General features: G+C 42.2%; 1 protein-coding gene across 3 annotated transcripts in view; it reads left to right on the top strand.

The window, feature by feature from the left end:
- The window catches only part of THRB (thyroid hormone receptor beta), a 462,866-nt gene that overhangs the window by 183,267 nt on the left and 259,609 nt on the right, over positions 1-19,990 (top strand). For all 3 annotated transcript variants that reach the window (XM_029589453.1, XM_029589455.1, XM_029589454.1), the window contains exon 3: positions 3,115-3,181. The gene's annotated coding sequence lies outside the window, so the exon portion shown is untranslated. The remainder of the gene's footprint in view (positions 1-3,114; positions 3,182-19,990) is intronic.

Raw genomic sequence — 19,990 nt, forward strand, 5'->3', positions numbered from 1 at the left:
AAACGTGGAAGACCGGAGCCAGGAATTTGAACTCATTTTCCTCCATATGGCAGGGTGTGGCATTGGAACTTAGCAACTGGATGGGTCCTTGGCAGATTTTTAAGCACAAACTACCCAGATAGTTTGTGGTTTTGAAAATATTTATAAAGTTATAAGATTAAAAAGTATCTTTGCATATTTGCATCTGCTATTTCTGTGGGTTGACTTAAACAGGTCAGATTTCCCTTAGTTAGCTTGCTAGATCCATGTGAAAATTCCCCTTGGTGTGTGCACTGTGTAGTAGTAGTAGTTTATTGACTATGTGCTTGAGATAAAGAATGAGGAGTTACTGCAAAATTAGAAGATGCAACACTAAGCAAAATTGGAGAAGGCATTAATAATTGTTCTCAGTGTACCTTACCACTATTACTAGCTAAATATCACAGTGCTGTGTGCACTGTAGTTGAGGAGCTTTAATGATGCAACACAGTGGTTACTAAACCTGTCTTTAAGGATTCCCTTCTGGTTGGGTTTTCAGGATATCAAACAATGAATATTCATGAGCTGTATTTGCATACATTGCCTCCACCGTATGGAAATGTTTTATGTGTATACATTGGGGAGATCCTGAATTCCCAACCAAATGGAGTCCCTGAGAACAGGTTTGGGAACCACTTGAAGTACGAATGAGGACTGTATAGGCCACCACAGCAGTTGAACAATAAGTAAGAAGGTAGAGGAGAGGGGCCAAAAAAAGTATATTGTCCTTGGCTTTTATTTGCTGTAACGGAATGACTTTTCTATGAGTGTTTTATCTCTAAGCCACAGAAATAAAATGGCTGTGAGCGAGAGGGATTTCCGAACAGGAAAAGACACTAGGGTTGAAAAACAATTTCACGGTTCCAGAATTTTGGCTGTTTGCCCTAAATCTTTAAGGCACACATCTTACTTTGGGGCTAAAGAAAGTTACAGTGCACAGCTGTGGCAGTCTCATATGTGACATGTACCTTTGGTCAAGTTTTACCTTTCAAGCACCATGGATAGAAAAACGTAACGGAGGCAGAAATATTGGATACGTGCAGAGATTATAATTGGCTTCTTATGGTTACTATGGAGATTAGTGGCAAGTATTTTGAGAAGGGATAAGAGGATTGATTGAAATAAGAAGTCTGAAAACTAAGAACATAGCTAAACAATGAAACCGGCAGCAGGATAAGGAGTATTGATTATATTACTGTATTTTGATACCAGCTCATAAAATATGAGTTTTAGCTTAAAATACTGTGCATCATAATGTAAACATAGATGTTAGTGCGGCCTTTGGCTAGGGTGGGGGCTATGCTGCTGTTATCCATCGCACTCACGGTATCCCAGATGTTAGTGCTGACACCATACAGACAGTGGTGTTAAGCTCTGATACTGCTGCCAGTGTCCTTGGTGCTACCTCTCAGGTTCATTCCTCTGCTGCCCCTGATAGCCACAGCCGAAGGATGCCAAAACGTTCTAGCATTTATTAAGGTTTTTGATGGGTTACATGTAATTTTTGTTCTCCATGCCCTTCCTGCAAAGGTTACTCATCTCTGTGGCTTGACATGTAGCATGGGAAGGATATGTGAACAGCACATATCCGTACCCTTTCTGTGCCTTAATTCTTAAATTGAATTTGTCACTAACAGCTACGTCTAATATTTTTCTAAAGGGGAGTGGGGGAGGGGAGGGGAATTATTAAAGAATTCCGGTTGCTCTGACCATGACAATATCATATGATGTGACTGTTAGAGCTACGCAAATTTCAGGTGCATATTCAGAAAAATAACACTTCACTGAAGCACAAAATAATAAATAGAAGTGGTCAGTTAATTATAAATTGTGGCAGCATTCTAGTACACAAATGAACCAGAGCAAGACACTACTGTAAATATCTTTTTCCCCTTGGTGAGCATCTTTTTTCTAGACCCCAAATCTCACTGAGACTTTTCTCCCTTCCTGTGTCTATGAAGAAAAAAAAATGTTAGTGAATCTGGCCCATAATGATTTAAATGAGAACATTGTTTGCCAACCTAACTCCATGTCATCTTGAAATTTCTTTCTGTTCTGAATGCATTGGAAATGCTCTGAAATAGGTTAGCGGGTTAGTACTGACTGAAAGGGCAGCTTTTTACTGCTTCCTAGATTAAACCAGTTTTTCACTTTGCTACTTAGGCAGTGGTCCCCAACTCCAGTTTTCATAATCCATCAACAGATCTGATTTTCAGGAAGATTAAAATACACAAACAAATGAATATTCATGGTAGATATATGTCCTGCAATCCCAGTCTTTCGGTGGCTTATGAGAACCAGTATAGAGGACAGTGTTATTCAGTATTAAATTGGTTAAGTTATGCAGGGAAAAAAATATATAGTTGTAGTTTTTAAAACAATATCTCTTTGAAGGACCTGCTTAGGCCTGACCATTTCTTATAGATCACTTTTCAAACTGTGATTGTACATTGGTATATTTATTTCTATACGGTGTTGGGGCAGTTTTCATGCTATCTGCGTTGGGACATAGGTCATAGGTACTTTATACTCATCGAGTTTGCACTGATTCTTAAAGTGAAAGTGTGCATGTACTTTTGCTATACAACTTACCACGGGTGCTAATTGCTTGTGGACATAGGCACCCTGCATTTTGTGTAGGTGTTTTTCATGGGAAATAATATACATACATTGGAAAATCCAACCCGCATGTGGTATTTCCTCTTTTGGCTCAAACATATTAACGGGAACACCTCCACTAAATAGTTAAGTGCATTGTGAAACGATGCGCATGCTTTTAGCCCTATTGAGGAAAGGCAATGTCCAGGCAGCCAATTTACGCATCTAAATTGCTAATTGTGTAGCCAGAGCAGTAGATATAATGGGGTAATAATCTAAAGTTTTACTGCGTATTTTTTCCTTCTGCATCTAAACGTCTGCCTCTTCACAATCTGGCTAAAAGTATGTATATTGTGAAAGCCAAGGTGTTCTTATAGCCCAGCTGAGAAGGGCAATTAACACAAGCACATTTTTCCGTAAGTGAATTAAAAAAAAATAGGCTTTCCAATTTATGTATGATAAGAATACTTATTGTGTCTTATTTTGGCTTGTTTGCAGTTTTAACAAAAACCAAAGAATCCTGCATTAAGAAGAGACTTGGACATTGGAGTATTAAACTGTTTGAGTAAGTACTTTTAATAATGTTAACATGTGTTTCTTAAAAGTTACTAGATATTAGCATAGATACACTGCAGGTTGCTTGCAGCAAGAGAGAGAATTTTCCTTCATGGTAAAATAAATGGAGCCAACAGAGAAGAAAAACAGCTGTCATGGCAGGTAGGCAAACCTGGCTTATATCCAGACTTTCAGTCAAACCAGAGGCTCGATTCTATTCAGGACTCAAAGTAAAAATAGAAGGAACTTGGATAGATCAACAGAATTTGGATGTTAGCTTGGCTCTGGTTTGCTAACTTGGGGTATGCTGACATCTGTTACCCTCTCAGTAACCCCGTAGACTCTGTTAATAACTGATGGCACTGCTTACCTTTTGTTCTATGTGCTTCCGTATAAGCTGGATAGGTCAACTGCTAATTTCAAATTGTATTTGGGCATGGGGGTTTCTAGTTAACCAGGGCTTATTTGCCTCCAGATTTCCTGAGAACAAGTTGGATTTCCTGATTGTAGCTAGCTAACTTCGAAGTTTTAAAGTAGCTTTGACTGTTTTTATCTGCTTTTGGGCTGATGAGACTTGCTTTCAACTTGGTATAGTTTATAGTCTCACCAACTTCCATATCCTCTTAGAGGAGTGTATCTAACAGTTAGAGGGCAGGCTTTCCTTTCCTGCAGGGACTTTCATGTACATAAAGTAGAGTCTGTGCTTAATTTTCTCTTGCTTTGGGGGGGAAAGGTTGGAACCTCTATTTTTGCTGAAGTTTTGAAGATAAATGCACTAGGATTAGAGTAAATTGCCTTGTACTTCAAAATAATTCTGCAGGGGTTCTGTAGCTGAAGCTTGTAAGTATGTCCTCATTTTAGCCCACCATGCTTCCAGAATGTTAGGAATTATTAGGAAAGGAATGGCAAATAAAATGGAGGATGTCATATTCTCCCAGGACTAGCAGGATGGTAGTCCTCACGTGTGGGTGACGTCGCTGGACGGAGCCCTGTCACGGAAAAATTTTCTGTCAAAGTTTCTAGAACTTTTGACTGAAACACTGAGTATGTCCAGCATGCCATGATCCCTGCAGCCACAGGGGTCTCCCTTCAGTCTTTTCCACGCTGCAGTTTGCCTCGCGGTTAGGAGCTCTGTGAGAATTTCTCACGCAATTTTCCTCATGGAAAAAATTAGTATTTTACTTCAAAAAAATGTTCCCTCATAGGGGGTCTCCCATTGGGATAGTATTTTTCCATCGCTCGGTGAGTAAGTTCACTATTCGCGGTTGATTCCCAACCCCACCTTTTTCGGTGTCTGCAGGACATTGACCGTTTTTGGGCCTCATCCTCTACCATTATGGCAACAGGTTTCTGAAAATGTCCAGAATACCCCTGAACCATGTCGATTACCGACCCACATGATGTCTGTGTGCTGTGCCTCGGCTCATCACATGATGTGTCTAACTGCCCAAGTTGTGCCCAGATGACTCTGAAGGGTAGGCGGGCTCACCTCGACAAGATGGAGATGCTGTTCAAAATCAAGTTGACACCATTGACGTCCACCCAATTGTCACCGGCAGGGCCATCGAAAAAGTTAGTCATAAAACCTCGCCGGGAGCACCAGGGCAGCAGTGACCATCCGTCACTGACTTTGTCTAAGGCATCCACATCATCTACCTCAGTGCTGGGTAAAGACCAGACCGAGCACCAAGGGAAGCACCGGCACAGACGCGAGTCGACTCCCGGTGCCGGCACAGATCCCGCATCGGCTTCAATGGCTATCGAGCCACTTGCGAAGAAGACACGGGTAGAGGAGCCTCCAACACTCTCTCCACCTGAAAAACCATGGCGATCCCCATCAATATTGGTGCCGGGTACTGAGCCCCCACAGGTCCCTGTGGAGAGGTGCCAGTAGCGCCTAGCCTGCCACCCACCTGTGGGGGCTCAGTACCCGGCACCAATATTGGTGGGGATCGCCATGGTTTTTCAGGTGGAGAGAGTGTTGGAGGCTCCTCTACCCGTGTCTTCTTCATAAGCGGCTCGACAGCCATCGAAGCCGATGCGGGATCTGTGCCACAACAGCTTTCAGGGAGGAACTGGACTGTTTCATCTGCCAGGCAGTGCTCGATGCTCTCCGATACCTACAGCCATCGATGCCGGCCTCTATACCGGCACCGACACCAGAGCAATCGATATTTGCACCGTTGCTAACCAGGCTGGATACACTCATCGGTGCCCTTCCAACACAACCCGGGCCACTGATAGCAAAGCAACCTGCAAAGCCTCTGAAATCTCCGATTCCCATTCCGGGATTCTCAGATGACGAACGAACGGATTCCAGTCCTCTGTCACCGATGCCAGAACCGATGCCTGGTCCATCAGGGCTATCGGGACCGAGAGGCCCTCGTTTTCCATCGATGCCTTCAGTGCCGCCGAAACCTGCATCTGTGCCACCACATCTTCCATCGAGGCCATCAAAGGATCCATTGGTGCCAACCCGTCCTACCGTACCAATCTTCCGTCCTTCAGGATCTCGACAAGAGATCTTTTCTGACGCATGGGAAGATGTTGACACTGACACATCCATGGAGGATATCTTATCAGATCCATCTTCTCCAGAAGGAAGGAGAAAATCTCCCCCAGAGGATCTCTCCTTTGCCAATTTTATTAGGGAGATGTCAGAGACAATTCCCTTTGAACTTATTACAGAAGAAGACACAAGCCACAAAACATTAGAGGTTCTCCAATTTGTGGATGCACCAAAAGCAGTAATGGCTATACCAGTACACAAAGTGCTAGCAGATCTGCAACATTGTTTCTGGGAACATCCTTGTGCTGTTCAGCCTGTGAATAAGAGGACAGATGTGACTTATTTTGTCCAACATATTCCTGGTTTCCAAAAAACACAACTGCCCCATCAGTCGGTGGTAGTTGAGTCTACACAAAAGACCAGAAGACTGCGACCACACTCTTCAGCACCTCCTGGCAAGGACCAAAAATTCCTTGATATCTTAGGTCATGAGATGTTTCAAGATTCTATGCTAGTGTTACGCATAGCTGCATACCAACTTTACGTGACAGTATCAAAGAAATCTCTGGAAGCAGGTTCAGGGAATAGCTGACTCTTCCGCAACAGCAACAAGCCATACTACATAAAGGCCTTAAGGCTAGCGAACATGAAGTTCGTGCTGCGTAAGACTCCTTTGAAACAGCTTCTCGCATGTCAGTGACAGGAATCAGCGGCAGGAGATGGGCCTGGCTAAAAGCCTCTGACTTGAGACCTGAAGTCCAAGACAAACTTGCCAATTTGCCATGTAACAGTGAAAACCTATTCGGCGACAAGATGCAGTGGCTCAATTAAAAGACCATAATGAGACACTGCGACAATTATCCTCAGTGACTACCGAGGCCCCTTCTTTTGCATGAAGATCCACTAGAAGGGACCCTAGGAAACAATTTTATCGACCACGCAGATACTATCCACCTGCATCTCACGAGAGGCCAACTAGACCATCTCAGAGAAAACATCCTCGACAGCCCAAGACATCCTGTTATTGTTTGGGATAGTTGTGGGTGGATCCTTGGGCCAGTGGCAGATGACCACGCCCCCGGGGGAAGATCCTGAGAAGGACCACCAGTCAGGCTTAGAGTTTGGAGACAGACACACACTAGTTCTTTTATTAAACAGTATATTGAACCACCAGAGCTGGCAGTAGTGAGATGGAAGCGCCTGGCTGGGCTGTAGTCCCTCAGATACTGGAACAGCGATCCCAGGATGGCAGAGCTGTAGAGAAACTAAGTATAGTGAGTAGGCAGGGTATGCAGAGTTCAGGAATAGAACCTTGATGGTAACACTCACACAATAGTCTCTTGAAGCAGGCCAGGAGTTGGAATGGATTAGGCCCTCGAGGAGCGAGTACCTGGTTCCAGGGAAAGCTCTGAGAGAAGGATGATAACTCACTGGTGTGTTAGGCAGTGATGACTTCCTAGCAGACGTGGTATTCAGAAGCAGGTCCGAGAAGATGGGCCCTCGAGGAGCGAGTACCGGTTCCAGACTGCGACCTGAAAGGCAAAGAGAAAAGAGGCCCCCGAGGAGCAGGTACCCCTGGTAAGTCCGAGGAGGCAGATTAGCTAGGAGCGTAAGAAAACCTTTCCTTTGGAATCCTTGCTAACTCGATTAGTTAGCGAATTCAGAGACCTTAAATATCTGGTGCGGATGACGTCATCTCAGGGGGACGCCCCTGAGGTTCGCGCCACTGCTGATACTTGAGTTGGGGCCGTGCCGCGTGCGCGCCCTTAGGCTTCTGGGAAACAGGGCGGAGTGCAGCGTCTTGCCGGTCCGGGGACACCGGGGGAGGGCGGCAAGATGACGCCGCGGCAGCCAAACATCCAACAAGCAAAGAGGGAGTCGCCACAGAGGTAAGATGGGTGGGGTGGAGACGTCGGGCAGTGACGGACGCAACACATCCAGGCCTCAGCCACCGCCACAAACAGGCCAGGCCTCCAGATTTTGAGGCATATCCAGAGAACAGCAGTCCCTCCATAAATCCAAAACCAGATTTGCCAGTAAGAAGTCGAATTCGCCACATCATGACCAACTGGCTCAACATAACCTCAGACCAATGGGTTTATATCCATCATAACCCAGGGATACCATCTAAACTTCCTCATGGTACCCCCCAGACTTACCACTAAATCCTCTGTGGATGCATGAAGATCACAAAGGTCTTCTAGAGTCAGAACTGTCCACCCTTCTGGGTGCCAGGGTCATGGAACCTGTTCCCCGAGCACAGCAGGGCAGAGGGTTCTACTCCTGCTATTTTCTCATCCCAAAGAAATCAGGCGGCCTCTGACCCGTCTTAGATCTCCGCAATCTCAACAAATTTCTGCGAAAAGGAAAAATTCATAATGGTGTCTTTGGGCACCATGCTTCCCCTTCTGCAAAAAGGAGATTGGCTCTGTTCTCTGGATCTTCAAGACGCTTACGCTCACATTCCAATATTTCCACCTCACTGTAAGTACCTGAGTTTCCTCGTGGGACATCAGCACTTTCAGTACCAGGTCCTTCCTTTTGGACTGGCCTCAGCACCCCATGTATTTACTAGAGATGTGAATCCGAACCGGAATTGGTTCCGATTCACATCGTGAAATTTTTTTCATGCGGTCCAATCGTTTTGTTTTTTTATCGGCTGCGCCCGAGCCAATAAACAAAAAACCCACTCCGACCCTTTAAAACAGATCCCTTAGCTTCCCCCACCCTCCTGACCCTCCAAAACTTTTTAAAAGTACCTGGTGGTCCAGTGGGGGTCCCAGGAGTGATCTTCCACTCTCGGGCCGTCGGCTGCCACTAATAAAAATGGCGCCGATGGCCCTTTGCCCTTACCCTGTGACAGGGTATCCATGCCATTGTCCGGCCCCTGTCACATGGTAGGAGCACTGGATGGCCTGCGACCCCCAAAGGACCACTAGGTACTTCTAAAAAGTTTTTGCGGGGGTTGGGAGGGTGGGGGAAGCTAAGGGATCTGTTTTAAAGGGTTGGGGTGGGTTTAGGGGTTGTTTATGTGTGCTGTTTTTCCCGCCCTCCCCCAAAACGATAAGAGAACCCCACGAACAATTTCCTGGGGTTTTCCTATCGGTGTCGGGGAGCCCCCAATTTCTGACAACTTTGAAAATATTGTACGATATTTTCAATTGTTAGAAAAACGATTCACATCCCTAGTATTTACAAAGTGCCTAGCATTGGCTGCGGCCCATCTACGCAAGAAAAGCATACATGTCTTTCCTTACCTGGATGACTGGCTCATCAGGAGGCAATCCATGGAAGGAGCTCTTGACGCTTTCAAGCTCACTATCAATTTGCTGCACTCTCTGGGATTTCTCAACTACCAAAAATCCCAACTGACTCCATCTCACCTCCTGACTTTCATTGGAGCAGATTTGTACACCACAGTGGCAAAGGCCTTCCTGCCCAATGACTGCGCAGACACACTCTCCAGTCTAGCTGTATCTCTGCGCACTAAGAAATCAGCCTCAACCCATCAATTCTTAAAATTGCTGGAACACATGGCTTCCATGGTCCACATCACTTCTATGGCCAGACTGGCCATGAAAATAACTCAATGGACTTTGAAATCTCAATGGCTCCAAGCCATTCAACCACTTTCGTCCCAGATTCAAGTAACCCACCAGTTACATTTCTTGCTGCTTTGGTGGACGAACAAACTCAACTTGCTAACAGGTCTACCTTTTCAGCAATCAGTTCCACAGATAACTTTGACCACAGACGCATCAACCTTGGGTTGGGGAGCTCATGTGAACAATCTTCAAACTCAAGGTACTTGGACACTGCTCGAAGCAATGTTTCAGATCAACTTCCTAGAGCTTCGAGCTATACGTTATGCTCTATATGCATTCAAGGACTGCTTTTCATACAAGACTGTTCTCATACAATCAGACAACACAGTTGCAATGTGGTACTTGAACAAGCAGGGTTGCACAGGCTCTTATCTCCTCTTCAAAGAAGCTGCACAGATCTGGGACTGGGCCCTTGCACACTCCATGATTCTACGGGCCACTTATCTGGCAGGCATGCAGACCGTAGTAGCAGATCGCCTCAGCCGACAGTTCCATCCCCATGAGTAGTCTCTGGATCCTGTGGTAACTACCAGAATTTTCCAACGCTGGGGTCAACCAACATTAGACCTCTGTGCATCTGAACTGAATCACAAAGTGGACAGATTCTGCACAGGCAACAAAACAAGTTAACCAAGGATGCCTTCGCTCGCCCCTGGAACACAGTCCTCCTATACGTGTATCCCCAGATACCGCTGATATCCAATACTCTCATGAAGCTACAACAGGACAAAGGGTCAATGATACTCATAGCCCCGTATTGGCCTCGACAAGTATGGTTTCCCATGCTTCTTGACCTCTCGATCAGAGAATCATTTTGCCTGGGCACAGCGCCCACTCTCATAACTGAGAACCAAGGCATGTTACACCATCCGAACCTTCAGACCCTATCCCTCTCAGCTTGGATGTTGAAAGCTTGATCCTCCAACCACTCAACCTTTCAACTGATGTCTCTCAAGTGCATGTAGCCTCACGAAAGCCTTCCACACGAAAATCCTATCGTTCTAAGTGGAAAGGATTCACCACATGGTGCACGCAAAAAGATATCGACCCCCTTTTCCTGTCCCGCGCCATCTCTATTAGACTATCTCTGGCACCTTGCAGAACATGGTCTCCAGACTTCTTCAGTGAGGGTACACCTGAGTGCTATCTCAGCATACCACAAAGGAGTTGGGGATGCCCCAGTAAAAGTGCAACCACTTGTCAGTAGATTTATGAGGGGCCTAATACAACTCAAGCCCCTCTACAACCACCAGTCACTGAATGGGACCTAAATGTAGTACTTACAAGGCTCATGCAATCCCCGTTTGAGCCTTTGCACTCCTGCGATGTTAAATTTCTTACGTGGAAAGTTCTCTTCCTAGTAGCCATTACATCTGCTCGAAGGGTTAGTGAGTTACAAGCACTTGTCACATACTCACCCTATACAAGGTTCCTACATGACAGAGTGGTCCTATGTGCTCACCCCTAAATTCCTTCCCAAGGTGGTTACTGACTTCCACTTGAATCAGTCTATAGTCTTGCCCAACTTTTTCCCAAGGCCTCACTCTCACCAGGGCGAGAGGGTTTTACACACCTTGGACTGTAAACGTGCGCTTGCATTTTACCTAGACCGCACTGCAGTCCATAGGAAATCCACCTAACACTGTTTCTTTTGACAAAAACAGACTAGGAGTTGCAGTGGGCAAACAAACTCTCTCCACCTGGCTAGCAGACGGTATCGAGTTCTGCTATAAAAAAGCAGGCCTTCCTCTCCAGGGACAAGTGAAGGCGCACTCAGTAAGAGCCGTGGCAACCTCAGTAGCACACACTATCGTTCGGTACCGATTGCTGAGATCTGTGAAGCTGCAACATGGAGCTCTCTTTGCACATTTGCAGCACATTACTCTGGACAAGGAAGACATCAAGACTCTGCCTTTGGCCAATCCAGCTTGAACTTATTTCCAGTATAATCCCAACTCCTTCCACATCCAATCTGCTGTGATTTTCAGGCTGCCTCATTTTTCCCAACAGTACGCCAGTTGTGCCTGTTGCACAAGTTGTATGCTGTTGGTCCACACAAATATAAGTCAGCCTGTAGCTTTCTAATCACCCACATGTGAGGACTACCATCCTGCATGTCCTGGGAGAAAGCAGAGTTGCTTACCTGTAACAGGTGTTCTCCCAGGACAGCAGGATGTCCTGAGAGAACTCCGCCACCCTGCGGAGTTGGGTCTGAAACATTTTATTTTATTTTATTTTTTCGCTTGCACCTTTTGCTACAAACGAGACTGAAGGGAGACCCCTGTTGCTGCAGGGATCATGGCATGCTGGCCATGCTCAGTGTGCCAGGCAAAAGTTCTAGAAACTTTGACAGAAAAGTTTTCTGTGATAGGGCTCTGTCCAATGACGTCACCCACACGTGAGGACTACATCCTGCTGTCCTGGGAGGACATCTGTTACAGGTAAGCAACTCTGCTATGCCTCTGTATCGCTCACTGGTTAGACTGTACCTTGAATTACTGTGTGCAATTCTGGTCGCCACATCTCAAAAAAGATATAATTGCACTAGAGAATGTACAGATAAGGGTGATCAAAATAATAAAGGGGATAGAATCACTCCCCTATGAGGAAAGGCTAAAGAGGTTAGGGTTGTTCAGCTTGGAGAAGAGACAGCTGTCAGGGGATATGATAGAGGTCTACAAAAACATGAATGGACTCGAACAGGTAAATGTGAAATGATAATTTACTCTTTCAGATAATATATGGATAAGGGGGCACTCCATGAAGTTAGCAAGTAGCACATTTAAAATAAATCAAAATTCTTTTCCACTCAACGCGCAATCAAGCTCTGGAATTCTTTGCCAGAGGATGTGTTTAAAGCAGTTAATATAGCTGGGTTTAAAAAAGGTTTGGATAAGTTCCTGGAGGAGAAGTCCATAAACTGCTATTAATCAATAGGGAATAACCTCTGCTTGTTGTCAGCATTAGTAGCATGTGATCTATTTAATGTTTGGTACTTGCCAGGTACTTGTGACTTTGATTGGCCATTGTTGGAGACAGGGTAATGGGCTTGATGGACTCTTGGTCTAACCCAGAATGACATATCTTTTGTTCTTATATAATGACTGGTCACTGATTGGCAGTAAGAATTTTAGGTGTGCCTTCTCATTAAGGCAAAACACTCTGGTATATATATATATTTTTTTCTTTTTCTAGAGTTGACATTCACTTGAATGGAGGAGAAATGGACTAGTACAGTGCTATATCTGTGGGTCTGTGCTATTCAGACAAACCTTGTGAAAGCTTAGATATTGTCTTGTCTGACTTAGAGAAATCATCAGACTTAGATCTGATTTAGTTCATTAAAAAGACTACTTGCTGAAATGTGAGAGTTGATGATAACTGTTACTGGGAGTAATTTTCTGGTACGTACTATGTTCTTATTGATGATTTACAATAAAAAAATATTTTTTTAAATAAAAGAACAACTCGGGGACTGCTGTACCCTGTACCACCTGCAAAGAAACCTCCATCTCATATATTTAGGATTAAAGGTACTTGAAAACTCAAACAATTTTCTTGTGGTGTACATCTAAGGACTGTGACAGGTTATGTTGTCTGGGAAAAAATGTACCGGCTACTTTTTCCTCTTATTTGTTTCTCAATGAAACTTTAAATACGAGAAGAATCCTCCACAGAGGAGGTGAATCCATCTTCTTACTGGCTCAGGAAGAACTCTGTCTATGGATTACAGGTGCCCACCATATCCTGCTAATCAACGAAAAGTTTATCACACCCTTGTATTGCAGAAGCAACCTCTGTGGGGCACAGGGATTACAGTTGTAGTAAAGAGCTTAAAAGAGAAAGCAGAGAATCCCAAAAGAAAAACAAATTCTAATAGAGGACTTCAAAGTGAACTGTATAGAACTAGGAAGTAACCAAAGGGAGAGGCAAGTCATTAGCTTTCTATGTGCCTCAGCCTACAGGGATGGGCAGAAAGGTTAGCTAGAGAAATATCAAAGGCATGTGAATTGGATATCATTGTATACCTAATTACAAATGGCCTGCAAAGTAATCAGTTGGTAAATATTCAAAAGTAGTTTAAGGAATTGGGATGGAAAGCTAACCAAATCTGTAATTTTCTCAGAAGTCTATTACTCTACAACTGGGGAGTAGACACAACTGTTCTCACAAAACTTAAATTCATGACTGAAAAAGTGGGTCTGATAATTTTTCAATGAATCTTGATTATTCATCTATCAGACCCATTTTGAGTGTAGGTATTGCAATCAAAATTCTAATTCTGAATATACCTTCATTCAAAATTGACACATGATTCATGTGGAAAAATTGTAAAAAAAAAAAAAAAATTGTTCTACAGCGTCAGAGCAATATTTTGTTCTTGATTGGTTTATGAATTAAGAGGATCGCTGTTCACAGTGGTGTATATATATATTTTAGTTTGTCTCAATTTTAGATTAGCCAGATAAATTCCTAAAATAATCAAAATCAGCATATAGCCAGTTAATTTGTGAGTTATCTGGCTAAATCCTGTTGAATATGGACCCCGCAAAGCCCTACTTAAGAACATAAGATATGCCATGCTGGGTCAGACGAAGGTCCATGAAGCCCAGTAACCTGTCTCCAACAGCGGCCAGTTTGGGTTATAAACACCAAACAGATTCTAAAAACTTGATCTATTTCTGGTTGCTTACTCCCAGGAATAAGCAATGACTTTCCCAAGTCAGCTTGGCGAATGCTTATTTATGGACTTTCTTCCAGGAACTTGTCCAAACTGCTTTTAAACCCTGCCATGCTAATCATCTTGCCCGTATTCTCTGGCATCAGATCCCAATAGCTTGCTTATGAGCTAAGTGAAAAATATTTTCTACCATTTGTTTTAAATCTGCTTGTTATTTCATAAAGTATTCCCTTGTTTTAGTATTTGAAAGGGTAAATAAGTGTTCTCCGTGTGCCTGTTCCAATGCACTCAGAATTTTATAAAGTTCTGTATTCCCTTCTCAATCTTCTCTTCTCCAAGCTGAAGAGCCCTAACCTGTAAGCTTTTCTTCATCATGGAGCCTTTTATCACTTTTGTTGCTCCTCTCTGTACTCTTTCTAATTCTGCTATGTCATTTGTTAAATGAAGTGACCAGAACTGCACAAAGTACGGTCACACCATAGATCAATGCAGTGGCATTATGATATCCTCTGTTTTATAAGCCATTTCCTTTGAAATAATTCCCAACATTCTAATTGCCTTTTTTTTTTTTACTGCCACTAGACTTGGAATTGAGGATTTCAACATATTATCAACAAGTTCCTTTTCCTGAGTGGTCACTGCTAATCAGGAAATGATCCTGAGTTTGGACCTGCTCTCCAGATAATGCCATATCCTCTCATACTGAGGATTTGTTTCCAGGGGCATGTACCCAAGAGGGAAGGGTTAGGATTGCCATTGTAGTTGGCGATTTGATCATTAGGAATGTAGATAGCTGAGTATGTGGGCAAGAAGATTGTTTGGTAACTTGCCTGCCTCATGCAATGGTAGCAGCCATGACATGTTACCTACATATTTATTTATTTAGACTTTTATATTCCACTTTTCACAACATATTACGTTAAGGTACTGTAGGTATTTCCTTATCCCCAAAGGGCTTACAATCTAAGTTTATATCTAAGACAATGGAGATTAAAGTGATTTGCCCAACATCACAAGGTGCAACAGTAGGACTTGAACCTTGGTCTCGTGGTTTGGAGCCTGCTGCTCTAACCACTAGGCTAGATAGGATTTTGTTTAGCTAAAAGAGTTTATAACTTGCACAGATTCAAAAAATGTTCGTTAGCCGGAGCACAGCACACACACAAATAAAACATAATACAGAACAAATAATGATGCATTCAGCAGCTACAAACTTTACATCTGCTGCTTTTTCACTAGCTTCTTGCACTGTTTATTAATTACTAAGTATACCTTGGACAAGCCAACTCAAATGCATGTTTAAAAAGAAAAGTTGTTAGCACTTTTTTTGAATAATTTGGTGGAAACTTAATCCGAATCTATTCGGGCAGTGAATTCAAAATAATGGACCCACCACAAAGAAGGCTCAATCACGTTTTTCATTGAGGTGCACCAGCTTGGGAAAAGTGGTAGGTAAGTACCCAAAACATAGAAGGTACCTACTAATGGAAAAGATAGTTCAACACCTTGACACTCATACTGGTATACTGGTCATTATTCAGAAAGCCGGTGATTGGGAAAGTTAGCCAGTTAAATTTACCTGGCTAACTTGTCCCCAGTATTCAGCCCATGACTGCATAATTTGAATATACCAGATAAATATATCCAGATAAATATATCTGTGTAACTTTGCCACTCACTGGCTTACTGAATATTGCAAAAAGGAAAAAAAATGGTCTATTAACAGCTGATTCCCTACTCCGTCCCTCAAAAATTATTTATTTATTTATTTAGAATTTTTCTATACCGACATTCTTGAACAAGCTATCAAATCATATCGGTTTCCATTTAACAGAACAGTCGCGGCTATGGCGTTACATAGAACATTTGAGCAATGAACATAGAACAGGTCAACAATAACAAACAACAGTAGAATAATAATAAAAACAATAGAATAATAAAATAACAAAAGAATAATAAAAAATAATAAAAACAGTAGAATAATAATAAAATGTAAAATAATTCTAGCTCAGGCCAGTGGGCTCCTTCTGCCCCCCCTAAAATGCTTTAAAATGTAGCCATGGCACAGCAACCCTCACCCCCTAAAATGGTTTAAAATGGAGCATGTCCCAGCAGCCCTCCTCCCAGCTCCCCAATATGCTGAACAGGGATTGGACCTTTCATTGTCAGCTGCCAATGAAGGGACCAATCATTGCCTGATGCAGTTATTAAATTAATACTCAGTATTAAGCTGAGTGGAAGGAGCTAAGAACTTTTAGAGGCTCAGTGGTTGGGGCAAGGGGTTTGGGGGCTGATTTTGGCATACGATTTTTTTTAAAGGGAGAGGATGGGGGAGAAATAAGTTCCACTTGGCCACTGTACCATTGTTTTACATATTTGGGGTGTCGGGAGCCACTTGGCCACAGCTACATTATTAAACACTTAGAGGGGGAGGGATGGGAGGGTGCTTCTGGCCTGGGCTAGAATTATTTTAACATATTAGAGACATGGAGGATGGGGATTGTCTGCTTCTAGCTGCTGGTTTTGTTATCCGGCCAACTTGAGGAAAATATTTTTTCCAATCAGGGTTTGATGGATAAAATTACATTAACTCTGCCCCCTGCCCCTGAAATGTCCCAGCATGACCTCTGTTTTAGCTGGGTAAGTTTTAACTAGGCAATGACCTATCCTGTTAAAATGTACCTGTTCAGTGGAGAGATGGGGAGAGAAATTCAAACCTTGGATTTGTCTGTCTAGCCTCAAAAGTTAGCCAGTCAAAGTTTGCATATTGATTGTACAGAGAACAAGACACCAGAGAACATGGTTTCACAAAGAGAAGATTGTCAAACAAGCTTGATTGAATTTAATGAAGTGAGAAAAGTGGAGGATCAGGAAGGTGCAGTAGACCTTTTTCCTATCTGATCTTCAGTAAATCATTTCACACTATTATGCATAGAAAACTGCTAAACAAGCTGGTCTGTATGGGAGTGGGCCTGAAAGGTATACATTTAATCTAGGAACTGGTTGATCTATAGGATGCAGAGAGTGACTGGTGGTAAATGGAGTCCATTCTGAGTAAAGCAAAGTTGTCAATGGGGGTCCACCAGGGCTGAGTACTGGCATTGGTTGTTTTCTAAATATTTTAGTGACATTGCTGAGGAATATGAGCAAAAAATATGCTTATTTGTAGATGATGCTAAAATCTGTAGAAGAGCAGACACACCGGAAGGGGCAGAAAAATGAAAGGGGGACATTAGAAAAATAGTCAAGGATTTGGAAAATCAGTTTTGGTGCAGAAATGTAAAACCATACATTTTGGTATGCAAAAATCCATTAGTCTCTTATCAATTGGAGAAAGGGGATTTCAATCCTTTCCTTGAGTACCCCTGACCAGTTTGTTTTTCAGGTTACCCACAATTAGTATGCATGATGAGATAGAGATGCATCAAATGGAGGCAGTGCATGTAAATCTTTATGCATATTCATTGTGGAAATACTAAAACTTGACTGTCCAGAGGATATTTGAGGACAGGGTTGAAAACCCCTGATTTTAGAATACCAAGACACAAAAGAGAATATTAGAATGTCAAACATGGAGGAGATCTAGGAGTAATTTCAGGTGACCTCAAAGTCATTGACAGAATCAATGTAATAAAGCGGCTGAGAAAGCTAACAGTGTGTGTGCTTGGTTGCATAACTAGAAATATCAGCAGGAAAAAAGAGCTAATACTGTTTTTCTATAGGTCACTAGCAGGGTCTCGCTCTTGAGTACTGTATTCATTTCTGGAGGCTGTACCTTTGCAAGGACACTGAGAAGATGCAAATGGCTCAGAAAATGGCCACTGAAATGATACTATGCCTGAAATACAAAGCCTACAAAGAAAGGTTTAAGATGCCCAAAACTTACTCACTGGAGAAAAGAATGGATGGAGAGGGATCTGGTACAAGCATTACAATATTTGACAGGCAGTGGCATCTAGGGGGACATGTTCCTCTGGGAGGTGATCTCCGTACCTGAATGAGGAAGTCTTACTTCAGAAGACACCTGGAGACAAAGATAAAGAAGGAGAATATTGGATACCTTTTACAATAAGTGCAGTAAAATTGATGATTTAATTCAGAAAATGTGTTATTATAAACACATGATTGAAGGCCTTTTTGAGAGTTCACATTTACCTACATTTTAAACTCAGTGTCAAGTTTTAGAGACTGCCTAATGTTCAAATTTCATCTGAGGGGGAAGCATATGTTCCCACGAAGCGTGTGGGCTAGGCATGTCATCTGTGCCTTTAGCTTGTGTCTGCTGATATGTATCATAATTTAAACAAGCCCAAGATGTCTATTTTCATGTAGTAATGCAAATATGTCAACTACTTCATCCTTATTTATTCATTTATGAATGTATTTATTCATTTACATTTCTGAATCGCCTTTACAAAACTTTGTGTAATCTCTCTGTTAAATTCATTGGACCAGCGTCATTTAGTGCTTTGAAGCTGCTGAGGAAAAGAATTTTAAATTGAGCCCCAATTAAGAGGGTCATTTACTAAGGCTTTTCTCCAATTCTGTGTCTGAGGAAAATGCTTAATAAATCAGACCCTGCATTAGGCAGCCAGTGTAAATTTTAAATATGGGCACAGTGAGTTCCCTAAACTTGTATCCAGTCATTAGAAGTTCCTACGTATTTTGAATCAACTATAGCCTATGTAGGTTTTTTACTAGAAAGCCAATGAAAAGGAAGTTACAGAAATCTACATGTGATAAGACCTAGTACTGATTTTAACTGAATTCCAGTTAGATAAGGTTTCAATAAACATATCAGACAAAGATGAAAGAAATGCATTCTGTGTAACAGAGGAAATGCAATCATCCATATCAAAAGAAGAATCTTAACAGTACTTTTCACTTTTGATCTAAATGAGTTACCTCCATCTAAGCTTAGCTGAAAACTGCCTGACTGACATTCCCCCTTACTAACTCACAGAACATCTAATCATGATATCAGCTTCAAATTATTTGCCTTCATCCAATTAGCAATTGTTAATCAAGGTACTGATGAATCGCCAGAGCAGAATCCAAAAGATACTTAGAGAGTAGGGAAATATGCCTGAATGTCATCTGCATAGCATTGGAACTTAAAACCAAATGATCTGATAACATCTGATAATGGGCCATTTCTGAATATACGGATCTTTTTTTTTCTGAATCAGCAAGCTTCTGATCTCCCATCATGCTCCAAAAGTAGTCTTTTATTTTGGGGATCATTGAAAAGCGCTTTCACAGGATGAGGATGTGGCAGGTACTGCACATGCAAGTTAAGCTGATATTTATTTATATATATTTAAAATATTTATATTCCGTCAATAACGGAGCACTGTGCTAAGCGGATTACAATCAAATTTAAAACATACATAAAACAATTAAAATAGTTATAATCCTAATAAAATTCATCAGAATACTATAAATACAACATAAAACAACAAAATAAGACAAGACAATACTACCTCAAGAATCAGTAACAATTTACTCATAATCAGGAGTCCCTAAATGCAGAATGAAGTAAGTGAGCTATCAACTGTTTCAGAAATGTTTTGATATCAACCAAACTTTCTAACTGTTCAGGCATTTTATTGAGAAGGCACAGGAGTGAGATGCTTGTAAATGGACAGATCTCAATGTAGGGAGTTTTTTAGTTACAATTTCCCCTGTGAGCATAAGGGGCAAACAGGACAGTAAAGCTCAAGCAAGTTTGCTAAATAAGTTGGACAATTTAATTTCAATATTTTGAAAACAAGAACTAGAACTTTGAATTCAACCTTCTGCTTCACTGGAACCTAGTGTAAAGTCCCAGCAGGGAAACATGATCCCAATGATGTCCTCTGAGAGTTAGCCAGGCAGCTGAGTTTTGGAGGACTTGTAGAGCCCTTAATATAGTAGTAGGCAACCCAATATAAAGGGAGATAAAGTAATCAATAACAGTTAATACAAAAGTCTGAACAATCATTCAAAAATCTCTTTAGTCGAGTATGAACTTCAGATGGTTTA

This window comes from Rhinatrema bivittatum, chromosome 2 (assembly GCF_901001135.1).
Source record: "Rhinatrema bivittatum chromosome 2, aRhiBiv1.1, whole genome shotgun sequence".
NCBI classification, from domain to species: Eukaryota; Metazoa; Chordata; class Amphibia; order Gymnophiona; family Rhinatrematidae; genus Rhinatrema; species Rhinatrema bivittatum.